We start from the raw sequence: 14,161 nt of genomic DNA on the forward strand, positions 1-14,161 counted from the left end.
AATAAACCGTAAACCATCTAATTATTAACTAAACCGTACAAATTAAAACACTAAGAAGCATAGAAGTCAGGTTTGTCCCCATATCGACCAGAGGCCGTACATCGAAAATCCAGAGAAGTCATTCTCCGCTGCCGTTCATCCGCGCTACTTTCCTCTTCCGCGCTCATCCTCGACGCTGCCTTCCTCCTTCTCGGCGCTCATTCACAAAGCCGCATTCCCCTTCGTCAACACTCATTTTCGTCGCCGTTCGTCCGCATCAACGTCGCCGTTCGTCCACGTCGAAAATTTACCTAAGATTTGGATGGGTCTCTGACACCATTATTTTTTTATTATTCTATATAAATTTTTTATTTTTTTTAAATAAAACACTATTACTTTTTTATTATTCTATATAATTTTTTTTTGAAATAAAAATTGAATAAAATGACCTCGAGATTTTCATATATATTGCAATGTTAAATTATTTTTGCATATGTAATTTCTGGATTTTGGAAGTGTTTCAAAAGCATTTTTGGTATAATTTCATAATTTTAGATGTGTTACAATTGTTTTTTTAATGTGTATTGAAAATATTTTAGTTGGTGTATATAATTATATTCGACCATTCATCACTAGAAAGTCGAATAAAGAAAAATACCGTGTTACAGAGAACGAAGGAACGTAACAAAAGGAAATAATAACTAACTATGAGGTGGGTAGAAAGTTAGAGAAATTTTAGTTTTAAAATTTTAAATTAATCTTAATTATAAATGTGCATCCTAAAAAATAGGAATATGTTTTAATTAAATAATATCAAAGACTAATTAAAAACTTAATTTTGTTGTACAAGTAGCATTTTCCTTTTATCAAAATGTGGAAGCAATTATGCCAATGAGTAATAGCTCAAATGGCATAGACTCCCCATACTCAATTAAGAGGTTGTGGGTTCGAGTCTCCTATCTTTCAAGTCACCAAAAAAAAATATGGAAGCAATTGATTATTTTTTTGAGTTAAGGTTGATTTTAGTCAAAGTTTTTAACCAATGAAAATAGTCAAACTAAGCAACAATAGTATTGACAATGCAAGTAAAGGTTAATTGAAATAAAAGCTTAGCTTGTTTGCTTTGTTTTAAGACTTCTAAGTTTTAAGTATTGATTAACTAAAGAATTTTTTTTATTATATTTCTAGTATTTTTTTTCTTTTTTCTTTTTCCATGACATCTTATAAATAAAAAATACTAAAACTTTAATCAGAAAATATTTTTACTAACCAAATTTTAATGTTGCTCTAAAAGAAAGTGCATTAAAAAAATAATTTAATATCTCATTGTGAAGTGAAAGTAGGGAAACAAGCAAGCTCTGAACTAGTTGCAAAACATGAGACAATGTTACTCTTTTTTTTTCATCTTCTTATCAGATTCATTAATAGTCAAACTAGAAAAAAAATGTGGATAATGTTGTAGCCTCCCCTGTTTCATGACCCATATCTTTGGTTTCGGCATCATCATTATAAAAATACACGGCTAAACTTCACTTGTCCAAGGGCAAATATCTCCGTGAAGCTCATTTTCTTCAAATCAAATTAAAGTAGCTGCACCATTCCACTTAACAATGTAGGTGAACCGGTAATTCAACTCATTTGACTAACATTTTGCATGGATCATAAGCAAAAAATAATAGTAATGCAAGCTCAGATTGGTTCATAACTATAACATATTAAGTTATTATGCACTACCATAGATAGATGGAACCTTAATACTAGGTAATGAATGCAAGATTGCTTAATCTTGGCGCATAAAATCAGTTAGAAAATGACATATTCACAAACTATTGTCTGAATTAAGCCATCACATTTACAAATCAAATCTAAGATAATACATCAAGATTGATTGACATCATGAAATTGGACTACTAGTGGAGTTCATCACAATGCTAAATCTTAACCCAAAAAAATGGAAGGTTCTTCATGCTCACCTTCCCAACCCAGCATTTCAATCTCAATGGAAATCACGCGTCCCTTCCGAATCTGGAAACTCTAATTGTTGAAGGACATGGTTTTCATGACCTCCCGCATGGATTATGGAAGCTCAAGAAACTGAGACATCTTGAAGGAATGCTATGCATGACGAGTAATAAAATCCCTTAGTAACTGACTAAATAGCAATCTGATCGAGAACATTTTTGTGGTTTAGAAGGAAGAACAGCAACAGCAAAAAAATAGATAGCGAGCTAATCAAGAACAGTTTTGTGATTTCAAGGAAGCAGACAAGCCAAGAAGTGTACATTAAGTACTTAATATATAACAATTTTCAGCATCTAAAATTTTTTTTTCTTTTGGTTGCCATAATTTACTTGCAACACTTAAAATAAATCGCGCTAACAGCAAATAAGATTTAAAAAAAAAGTGTATCTTTCGTGTATGTAATTAGCAAAATAAAACATCTTAAGTTTTGCATAGTAAAATTTACTTCATGCTCAATCTATTATATATTTTGAAAAACAATGCTCCTTAAACCGAATAGTATAAAATTAACTTAGATAATTCTTATAACAGCGTAGGAGTAATTTTTAAGATATAGAATTAAAAATAGTTCTATAAAAAGTCGTAGTTACAAGGATCAACCAAATGAAGGAAAAATAGGAGCAAGCAAGTTTACTAGTCCTTTTTGTTGTGATACTTAGATACAAAACTATTATTTCCAACCAAAAAGAAAAAACTATTTTTAGTGTTCACAACATAGTTTACAATGCAAAACTTGTAACACAATCTTAAAGTTGTAAAAGCCTATGGCTATACACAACTTTTGTACTTTATGTGATATTCTGTTTAGACAATACACCAAGTCACCAATTATTACATTGTTCTACAACCACAAGAAGTCAACAAAGAACAAAAGGCAATTAATTATGTAAGCGCTTTTATATTATAAAAAGAGGGTTTAGTACTAAAAAAACAAAAACCAGTAATTTAAAGATAGATCACTCAAAGATAATGCAGCAAAAGGGAGAAAAAGAATATACACAGATAAAAAATAAATATAAAAAGCAAATGAAAATTTTCAAAAGATATATTGGATTTAACAAGATGCTAAACTCCATTTTGCACTTTTCAAATGTTCTTTCCCGTACATATTTGGATAGAAAATTATAATTCAAAGCAAAATAAAACTTAAATTTCTTGAAGCTTCTTTCCACTCAACTTGTGAATCCTGTGTTTTATTTGCAACGAAATTAGTCACTCATATATACATTGGAACACAAAATATGAAGTTATTTTTACACGGATTATTTTCTCAAAGCTAACCATGATTTTGGCTATTACCTCAGACTTTTGATTTCTAATATCTCTTTCTAACGCTACAAGCAAGAGCTGGAGAAAAGGAAGAAACTTCCTCAGGATGTAGTTGTAGCTCTAGACTGTAGTATGAATAGGTATTTTGTCAATCACAATAATGTAACTTTTGCATAAATAATACATAAAACTATGTACACACATGAATCAGGATATGCAACTTTAGGATAAAGCAAGGTAATGGAGAATGACTAAAATAATCTCCATTTATGTGACTTTAGAATTTTAACATTGGCAAAAGCTTTTCTATCAAGCACTGTGTTTTTTCACCTATGCTTTCTCGGTTCATTGAGTCAGAGCTCACTGGTTGAATAACTATGCTATCACAATTGTAAGATCCACTAAAAATTGGTCTCATGATGCAGAATCTTGCTCCTCACATTTCATATATGATGTTTTTCTCAGCTTTAGAGGCTTCACCCAATACGGATTCACAGATCGCCTCTATCATGCTCTGTGTGAGAGAGGAATCACCACCTTCAGAGATGATGAGAACCTCAGAGTTGGTGATAGAATCAGAGATACTCTTCTTGAAGCAATTGAAAGATCCAGGTATCACCTAACTGAAAACTGAAAATAACTAACTGCTTACATCATCATCACCTAACTACTAACTAGTTTAACTAACTAATTGATTTACTCGTGGATCATAATAACAGGATATCTATTGCTGTGCTGTGTAAGGACTATGCTTCTTCCACATGGTGTTTGGATGAACTAGTACAGATCATGAAGTGCTGGAATAATGGAAAACATCAACCAGTTTTGCCAATCTTTTATCAAGTGGAACCATCAGATGTGAGGCGCCAGAGGAACCAATATGAAAAAAACATGATGAAGCATGAAGACAGATATGGCAAAGACTCCCATCATATAAAAGCATGGACGTTGGCTTTGCATCAAGTGGCAGATCTAAGCGGAGTGACTTGTAAAGTGAAGAGGTGAGTAACCTTTTAGTTCATGAAGTCACCTTAATGTTTTAGTGTTAACTTCTGTTTTCACAGCTTCTTTACAAGATTTCGAGCATTTATAGCAACTTTGCTTCATTTTTTTTATGGTGTATGTATATATATCTTTATATAAATTTGAGTACATATTGAAGAGGTATGTATTTCTTGCAGCTATGAAAGTGAGATTATAAAGAAAATTGTTGAAGAGGTCTCAGAGAAGCTTCCTCTTGAACCACTATACATTAAGCATCCAATTGGTTTTGATTCTCACTTTGAAGTAGTGGAATCTCTTTGGATCTGACAATACCATTTGCATGCTGGTCATTTATGGAGATGGTAACAAGACCACATTTGTTGGAGAGTTGTTTAACAAGTTCAGGCTTCAATTTGAAGCTGCGAGTTTTCTTGACAAAGTATCTGAAAAATCAGTGAGAAGTGCCGATGGTCTAGAAAATCTCCAAGAAACACTTTTGTATGAAATGGGTGTGCATAAAAAGCTTAAGTTGGGAAGCACATTAACAGGATCTTCTGATATAAAACAAAATCTTCGCAATAAAAGAGTCCTTCTGATTCTCGACGATGTTGATAGTACAGAACAGTGGTTTTGTCCTGGTAGTAGAATTATTATAACAACAAGAGATGCCAATTTCCTAAATAATCAAGTGTTAAATGGATTCAAGATTGAGAAATATTGCATTAATGAAGGTGAATTTGAAGGAATGGAAGGTGCTAGATCAAATCAGAAACGAGATATGGTCGTCCAGGAAGATATGGTGGGCTTTGTGAATATCTTCAACCATATAAATAAGCAATTGAAAGAAAATGAGTCATGTCTTAATGTTATCTCCATAATAGGCATGGGTGGTTTGGGTAAGACTACCCTTGCTAAAAAAATTTACAATGATAATGAGGTGGAGAAGTTGTTCTCTTATTATGTATGGATCACTGTTTCTATGCACTACAAAGCCAGGGAATTTCTTCGAATCCTTCTCAATGGTTGCAACTTGTCCAAGTCTACTTAAAGGAGAAGAAGGTAAAAGAATACTTAAAGGAGAAGAAGTATTTGATAGTGCTTGATGACTTCTGGGAACCTAAAGTTTGGGATGAAGTACAATGTTTATTTCCGGATAACAAAAATGGCAGTGCAATATTAATAACCAGTCGTAATGATGAGGTGGCAAATTATACAGAATCAAAGTCCCTCTCCCTTCCATTCCTTGATAAGGATGAAAGTTGGAAACTATTTTGCAAGAAGGTCTTTAGGGGAGGAGAGTGCCCATCTGTTCTAGAATCAATTGGTAGATCAATGGTTGAAAAATGTAGCAGCTTACCACTTGCTATTATCACCTTGGCCAGGGTGGTTGCGAAGAAGAAGCAACTGACAGTTGAGTGGATGAGAATCATGCGCAATGTCATTTAGTATCTTGCTAAAGATAACAGTAGAGTCACTGAGGTTTTGAAGCTTAGTTATAACAGCTTGCCTCATCGATTAAAAACATGTTTTCTATACTTTGAGATGTTTCCCGAAGACTATGCAATTCCTGTGAAACGATTAATACTATTATGGACTGCTGAAGGGTTGATACAGCCACCAAAAACAGGAATATTAGATGAACCAGAAGTAGAAGATATTGCTGAAGAGCACTTGAATGAGTTGGTGGATCGCAGCTTGGTGGTGGTGGCAAAAAGAAGGAGTGATAGAGGGGTCAAAAGCTGCCGGATTCATGATCTGCTTCTTGATCTTTGCATATCAGAGAGTAGAGCTGAAAAAGGTATATGCACGGTGAAAGACATTAGATCCCTTGGCAATGTCAAATCCTGTAGATTGTCCCTTCGAGACACCGATTGGGATTCATTTAAGCAGTATGATCACTCCTGCATCCATTCTTTAATGTGCTTTAGGGAGAATTGCATTCCAAGACGGCAAAATCTTGATCGAATGGGTTTCGATTCAGCTCGCATTTCGGACTTTGGATGTAATGATTATGTAATATCATCAATGGCACAGGATTTGAGTATGTTCATCCATTTAAGATACTTGAGACTAAATCGGGGTGCACACTGCCCAACAGAGGATCATCCTGATCCAATCTGCACCCTTCCGAACCTAGAAACTCTAATTGTTGAAGAACATTTCCACTGTTATAAACTCCCGCATGGAATATGGAGGCTCAAGAACTGTCGTGAACTTCTTCCATTTGGCATATAGCATACCTATAACTTCAGTTCTTGGTTAATTACCAATACCTTTTTGCCCAAGGGTTTTATCAGTCACATATTTATTACTAGTATGACATTAAGATAAATCTTGAGTTTTACTTCATTGTGATGTGCCTAACATTATAAAGATATACATCGGCTAAAAATTATTTATGGTGTTGTCAAAGCTAACATCGAACTGAGTATACAAGTATACAATCAATGAGAAAAGTATATTTATCTATAGGAATCAGCATAATAACGAAGCATATATAAGATTTTCATGGTAGAGGTTACAAGCTTTAGAACTGAAAAAGAGCTAAACCCTAAAACCTCACCACAAGACTAGACTTTAGAAAGCAAGACACTGATTAATAATCCCCCAAGCATCTGATACATCAAGTTTCACCATGAATAGTCAAAATTCACATCTGAATGCAACTTGATGCACATGCATCTTGCTCATCACTTTACATTAATCACAAAACAATAAAAACTAGCAGGGATAATGTGGTGCAACGCATAGCAGAAGAGTTAAATAACATTATTGTTCTTCTTATCCTTATGCTTACTATCACTAGGGAGCAGCAAGAGACTCTCTGTATATACAAGGTAACTTCCATATTTGTAAATATCGTGTGGAAGATGAGCAGGACATGTAAAATGTTGGAGTAGCTCTCCTCTGATATTATATTTGGCAAACTTTAATGGTCCAGCAAGAATAGAATCTAGTGCAATAATGTCACTACCATTGGATAAGCATAGAGGCTCAAACTCTAAACAAGGAATGACATACAAAGTCCAAGATGAGTGCACTCTGTATTCTTTCATCACCCATATGTGTGTGTTACCTTCAACATAGTCCTGAAAATACAAGGCTAGGCACCCTCCTAGTATGACAAATGTGGCAGGACCACCCATTATGAGTTGTTCAGGCAAAGACATCTTTGAGAAACTTCTTTCCTTCAAATCAAATATAAGAAGACCTTCACTATAATGTTTGAGAGAGTAAGGCAACCAATGAATAGAGCCATTCAAGAACAACCCCTCAGATTCCCACAAACAAAAACCGAATCGTTTGGGGAGTGCAGCATCAAGATTAATCCATGAATTGGTTCTCAAGGACAAGCAATCTAAGAGTTGGCAGTTACTATCCTTCCAAGCTACAACAACTAAGTAGTCATCCCGTGTCGCATCGTAACCAAAACCATACAGAATCGCGTTACCGGGAAAATAAAAGTACCTGCCCTTACTACGATGAAGAATATTTAACCAAGAGTAAGATAATCTTTTGCTGAATCCGGTGAGTGGGTTCCATACTACAAAAAAGTGTGGCTCTTGGTGTAAGAGAACAAACCCTCTGCAGGATCCCATTACACGAAACTTAGAAGGTGGCTGCTTCTTGAAAGGAAAAGATACCTCTTTTACTTGGTAATTGTCGCCATTAAATACTTTTTCAACGTGAACAAGGTAAGACTTCGTGGAGACTTTTCTGTAGACGCACGCATGGGTGGGTGCGAGAGAGAGGTGAAGATGCGATTCCGCGAAGCCTGGATCGGAAATGAGAGAGTGCCAAAGCTTCGAAACGCACTTGAGGCGGCCGAGATGTTTGACCGGAATCCTCAGTAAGATTATGTGAATCAGGTCAAGAGGGAGGATGTCGTGAATGCTCTTCTGCTTGTTCTCCTCCATGATCGATCACTCTTCAGCTTTGTTCTTTTGTTAGGGTTTCTGCGTTGGTACAACACGGGATTTGAATCTCCTTCTGAACACGGGATTATTAGATAAACTTATAAAGCATTAACCCCAAATTGTTATGTGGAAACTCAGATGCATGCACCTAGTTTTCATCTTTGTAAATTTATGGGTATATAAAGAGTTTTTTAATTTTGATATGGAGTGATTGTTGGTGTATAATATGGTTATGAAAGTATATGATGTTTTATCGGATTGTGATGTTTATGCAGAACCAATTAGACGGGCCGATTCAAAGGACTGTAATCGGACGGTCCGATTACAGTAATCGGACATTACACACGTACTGCTTGACTGCTTTCACGTGGTGCGCATGCAGCTGCTTCTATGGTTGGCTTCATTGCATTTATATTCCATTCGAATGTCATCTTCGTACTGCTTCCACGTGGTGCGCTGGATCTATATAGCTGCTTCTATGGTTGGTTTCATTGCATCTATATCTCATTCGAGTGTCACCTTTGTACTGCTTCCACGTGGTGCGCTGGATCTATATCTCATTCGAGTGTCACCTTGGTACTGCTTCCACGTGGTGCGCTGCATCTATATCTCATTTGCTTCTATGGTTGGCTTCGTTGCATCTATATCTCACGAGTGTCACCTTCGTACTGCTTCCACGTGGTGCGCTGCATCTATATCTCATTTGATCTCATTTGAGTGTCACTTTTGTGCTGCTTCCACGTGGTGCGCATGCAGCTGCTTCCGTAGTTGGATTCGTTGCATCTATATCCTATTCAAGTGTCATCCTCCCTCTCTGTGTAAAGAAATCAGACGATCCGATTTCTTTCTCCTTAAACATGGTATACTTTATATCACTCTAAAACTCCATAACCCCAGCGTAACTCACATGTGTAAATCATATAAAAAAAAATAGCCTAGTAATAAAAGTTTGATTTTTAAATATTTAATTACTCTATTTGTCTTTGCTTTTAATTTTGTAATTATGTATTTGTGAAGGAAAAAAAGGAAAAGTCTAGGGGGCCAGCAATTTTATCAAATTCTGGCCAGCATGTAACCATCAAAGAAGAGTGAGCCATTGGATGAAATCTCACATTAATCTCACACCATTAAAAGCTTCATTGATGGCTTTTTGATGGTTATAAATCGCAAAAGTTGCTGGCCCCCTAGCATTCCTCAGAAAAAAATAGTAGAGTTAACGAAATATTTTTTTACAAATTGAAAACACTCACAAGGAAGAATCTAATGAGATCTTTGAACACATATTTTTTAGAAGGAATATTCTAATAATTTTAATGCTTTTGATACAGAAAAGACCTATATAAAGATCCAATTGAAAGGAAACAAATATAATAACCAAATTGCGAATTCGATAAACATAAAGATCAATAGAGTAATTAAACTTTTTTTTTAAATATAAAATAACAATAATCATATTATGTGTATACTAAATAATCTGTCACAAATCTGAGCTTCATTTAAGAGTCTAACCAATGAGTTGCTGGCGAGTGAGCTGATCACTCGACCAAATCAATTTGGTTAAAAAAAATATATGTATTTATAGACAAATATATAACAATTAATTTAGTGACTATCTTTTGTGGGTGGTGGTAACACTGCAGGTGGAAGTTCTATTCGTTCCCTGTCTAACTGGAACCGAACGAGAACGCCAAGCAAGAGTAGAAGATCGGGACCGTCAGAATGGTGCGGTTGTGGCTGCTGGCCGGTTTTCAGATGATCTGGCACAAATTCAAATCCAAACAAATCATTTTATGGTTGCCCCAATTATAATGTGGGTTAGAAAAATTACTTGTGTTGTTATAATTTTCCTTACCTCATTGTTCTTCTATTGTTCTTGTTTGAAGTTTGATCGTTTCTTAGTTACAGACAAGTGAGAAGAGATGTGTGAACTTTTTGTTTAGGCAGATTCTGGAAATGATGAACAAGTTGATAAGACAGAATCTTGTGGTGCTGATTATGAAGTGAAGGTGAACTTTGATTGGAGGCTTCGGAGGTTGGAGAAAGATGTCCAGATACAAAAAGTGATTACCCATTTGTTAGTGTTAGTTGTATCTGTATTGATCGTGTTGGTGGTTATCCTGTATTGTAAATGACGAAAAAGTTGGTGGTAGATTTCCTGTGAACAATAGATGTAAAAAAAATCTCCTGTTGATGGAATGAAAATGTTGTTTACTATGAAATTATTGTTATTTATGTTTATTCATGGAATGAACCAAAATCAGTAAATGATGAAGAAGGCAATAAAAGTGATTGAAAAACCACAAAGCATAGTGTATTAAGATAAATTCCATTGTTTGGTAAAAAAAATAGCAAATGACAAAGATAAAAGGCAGTCAAAGAACATGAAGCTGCTATGAGTAGTTTTCTCAAAAGTAAGACAACACAAAAGAAGCATAAAGGATCACAATTCACCGTCTAGTCATTGCCTATTGGAAAAGCCTAATTACACAAAATAGAACCCCTATACAGATTTATCTAAAGTCTTCAATTCTTCTTTTTTGGAGGCTTAAACCTTAGAGTTGGGATGAACTTCATCAAATTGGCAAATTTTGTTGATGTTGCTAAAGACGCACCCTGCAAGGGATTCACTGTTGGAAAGGTTGCCGGTAGAGAGGATTTTCTTTTTGGTGACAGTTTTCAAAGGCTTTTTCATACCAGGATCCTATATGAAAAAAAGTTGACATTAAATATAATTGAGTAGTTCACTTAAATCATGAAAGCATAAATATATAAATATTAAGCTACCTGTTGATAATCTTCTGCCTCAGAAGCTGTTGGCTGAGATATCTCGATCTCTACAAGTTGTGAAACGGGGTTGCTTTCCCCATCACCTTGGTCACCATCATCTTGGGGCTGCTCAACTTGCTGCTTAGGCGCAGGATGTCCTTCATCTTTTTTCTTCTTCTCAGCCGCTTCGACAGCAGCGGCAACATCAGCCACCCTCTTCTTTTTGAAGACCCTCTTTGTATGCCCCTTTTCACCACAGAAGTTGCAGGTAAAGGTCTCTAACTACAATTTTAGATGTACACCGTTTTCACTGTTACTCAACAATTTTAGATCAACTTTAGGCTTTTTAGTTCCTAATCACTCTTCTCATCTGCATCCATCCTCCTCTTCATCTTAAGTTTTCCAGGTTTTGTCTTGGTTTGGAGTCCTTAACACTGGTGGTGGCTGTGTGACTTTAGATATGGTGTGAACTTTGGTTTTGGCGTGTGATGGTTGTGTTTGCTGTAGAGATGTCTTGTTTTTGTTGGGGCTGAATTTGCAAGAACCATTGGGTACGGAATTCCCTGTAGGAGCAACTATGAGTGCACTAATCTCATTGAGTGGAGGACTCACATCAGCATCTGTAGTAGTATTATACCCCTCTCCACCATCATCATCCAGAAATACAACTGTTATCTTCCTCTAACTCCTCCGGCACTTACACTCCATGCTCAAAATACACATCAATCACCCCCGTCATTTTTCCTAGCACAATTCACCATCTCTTTTATATTTTTGTCACTGCTTACGTTTCTCAACCCATTATCCAAGCATTTTCTAGGAACATGCCACTAGCAATGCTTTATGTTATTGTACCCAAGCTCCTTATGGTAGTTCCATATGAAGAAAACATCTAGAGTATCAGTGTCTAGATCACTTAAACAGGCTTTGTTATCCGGAGAATATACCATAATCCCTTCTACATTTTTTTTGAAGTCACCCCCATATGATGAAACATGATGTCCAACCTCTCTTCCATCTGCAAGAAATTCAAAATTTTCACTTAATACAAGCATATTTTGTTGGCCTATTAATGCATAATAAAAAAATACAAAATCAATACCACAACAACACATATTTTTTCAATTCTACATATATCATTTATCATATCCTGTTTCATCCGTATTTTATTCGAGTAAAATAGAGCAATCCTACAAAACCCCAACCAACCTTCAAACCCTAGACACTACAATGACAACAAAACGAGTAAACCTCAACCACACTAACAACTTGCATATCATCAACCAACACTGTATTGAAAATTCAAGGAAAAAAAAAGAAGGTTACCTTGAGTCTGATCACAATGTCAAAACCTTGTATTTCTGATGGAGGAGGGGAACAACGAAAAGAACCTTCAATCAGATTACTTCTTCTCTCAACTTTTTCAACCCAGCAAATACAACTCTACCGTAATGCCATTGATGAAGATGAAGTGAGAGGGTGGAAGAAGAAGAGACGAGTGAAGTGTTTGTATTGGAGAGAAAACAGTTTTTCATGTTAAATAATATATAAATGTCGTCAGTTTTTGCACTCAAGGGTGCCAAACCAAAACGACGACGTTTTGGAGCCCTCCAACGTGGCAAAACATCACTACATCAGCGCTTTGGCGATGACTCATCACCAGAAATATGTCCAGGGATCACTATGAGTGCTCGGAGCTCTATCTGAAAGACTACAACGAAAAATTTTGGGTCTTGAGAACTGCATTGGGTATTTACGCGAATCTCAAGGACGACTATGTGGATTTACTCCAATATTGAGCAAGAAAATTAAGAAACACTAGAAAAAGAAAACACTAGTAGGAAGAATATTTTTTTACTCAAACATTATAAATGACTCATATACAAACTCCCATTATAAACTTTATAATTTTTATCTTTATTTATAGTCATTCACATCTTCAACGAATAATTAGAATTAAGGACCCGTTTGGAAAATTCTAGAAGTAATTTTTTTTTTTACTTTTGACTTATGAAAAATGGTAGTATTAATGTCTGGTGCAATTTTCAAAGCCAAATTGTAACTTTCTAAGAAGCTATTTAGGAGCTTATAGAGAAGTTAAAAAAAATGAATTCTCTCATAATACTTATACTTTTCATCACATTTCTATAAAATAAAGTATCTAAATTTTTATTATAAATATCTAATTATAAAATTTTTTTAAATATTTTTTGATTATTTTACCATACTTTTGGTATTTTTATATATATTCACACTCTTTTAAAATAATCTATCACTTTTTAGAGTCTTTTAGAATAATTTAAAGTCTTTCAAAACTTTTTAAAGTATTCTAAAATATTTTAAAACCATTCAAAACATTTTCAAATGCTCTAAAATATTATACAAACACCATTAAATATAACATTTTAAAATTGACCGTGAGATAGAGCTAAAATGTACACGACAATTTTGCCCTTAAAGAAAAAACAGAAGATTTGATTTTTTTTTGTTACAATAGGAGATTTGAATTTGCTTTTGAACACAAGGGTTTATTAATTGGATAAACCACCAAAAATATATTTGTTTATAAAAATACACTCAAATTTTGTTATTAATAAAAATATCCTCAAATAATTTAAAAATGCAACAAAATACTAACATTAAATACATATTCTCAAAAGATATTTTACAGGTTGAATTTTGATGTTTTGCTAGCATGATTAAGAAAATAATATATTTTTATCCTTAAAATTTGGTGAATTTTACTAAGTATATATATATTTTTGTCAACAACCAATAATTTTAAAAAATGATAAAAAATATATAATTCGCAAAAAATTACCAAATTTTAAGAATAAGAATATCTCATTTTTTTAATCATACTTGCAAAAAACCACATCAAAGTTCAATCTTTAAGACATTTTTTGAGAAATACATATTTAATATTCGATATTTTTGTAGCGTTTTAAAATTATTTGAGGACATTTTTGTCGATAAAAAAATTTGGGTGCATTTTGTCAACAACAAAATTATTCGAGTATATTTTTGACAGTTTACCTTATTATTTTATTAGTTAAACTTAGCAAGTAAACCCCAAAATGTTATTTTTGTAAATTTATGTGTAATATCTAATAATAAAAAGATTGTTTTTAAGAATATAAAAGTGAGAAATTAGTCTCTAATTTTTTTAAACTGTTATATTAGATATATTATTTTTTAAAATAATAAAATAACAATAATTATGT

At 34.1% G+C, this 14,161-nt stretch overlaps 1 protein-coding gene and 1 pseudogene across 1 annotated transcript in view; one reads left to right on the plus strand and one right to left on the minus strand.

Moving 5' to 3' along the window:
- LOC107635563 (F-box/kelch-repeat protein At3g23880-like) overlaps positions 1-14,161 on the minus strand; it is a 40,563-nt gene that overhangs the window by 22,473 nt on the left and 3,929 nt on the right. The gene's annotated exons all lie outside the window — the stretch shown is intronic.
- Positions 3,563-8,113, plus strand: LOC110271370 (annotated as a pseudogene).

This window comes from Arachis ipaensis, chromosome B04, assembly GCF_000816755.2.
Source record: "Arachis ipaensis cultivar K30076 chromosome B04, Araip1.1, whole genome shotgun sequence".
Taxonomy (NCBI): Eukaryota; Viridiplantae; Streptophyta; class Magnoliopsida; order Fabales; family Fabaceae; genus Arachis; species Arachis ipaensis.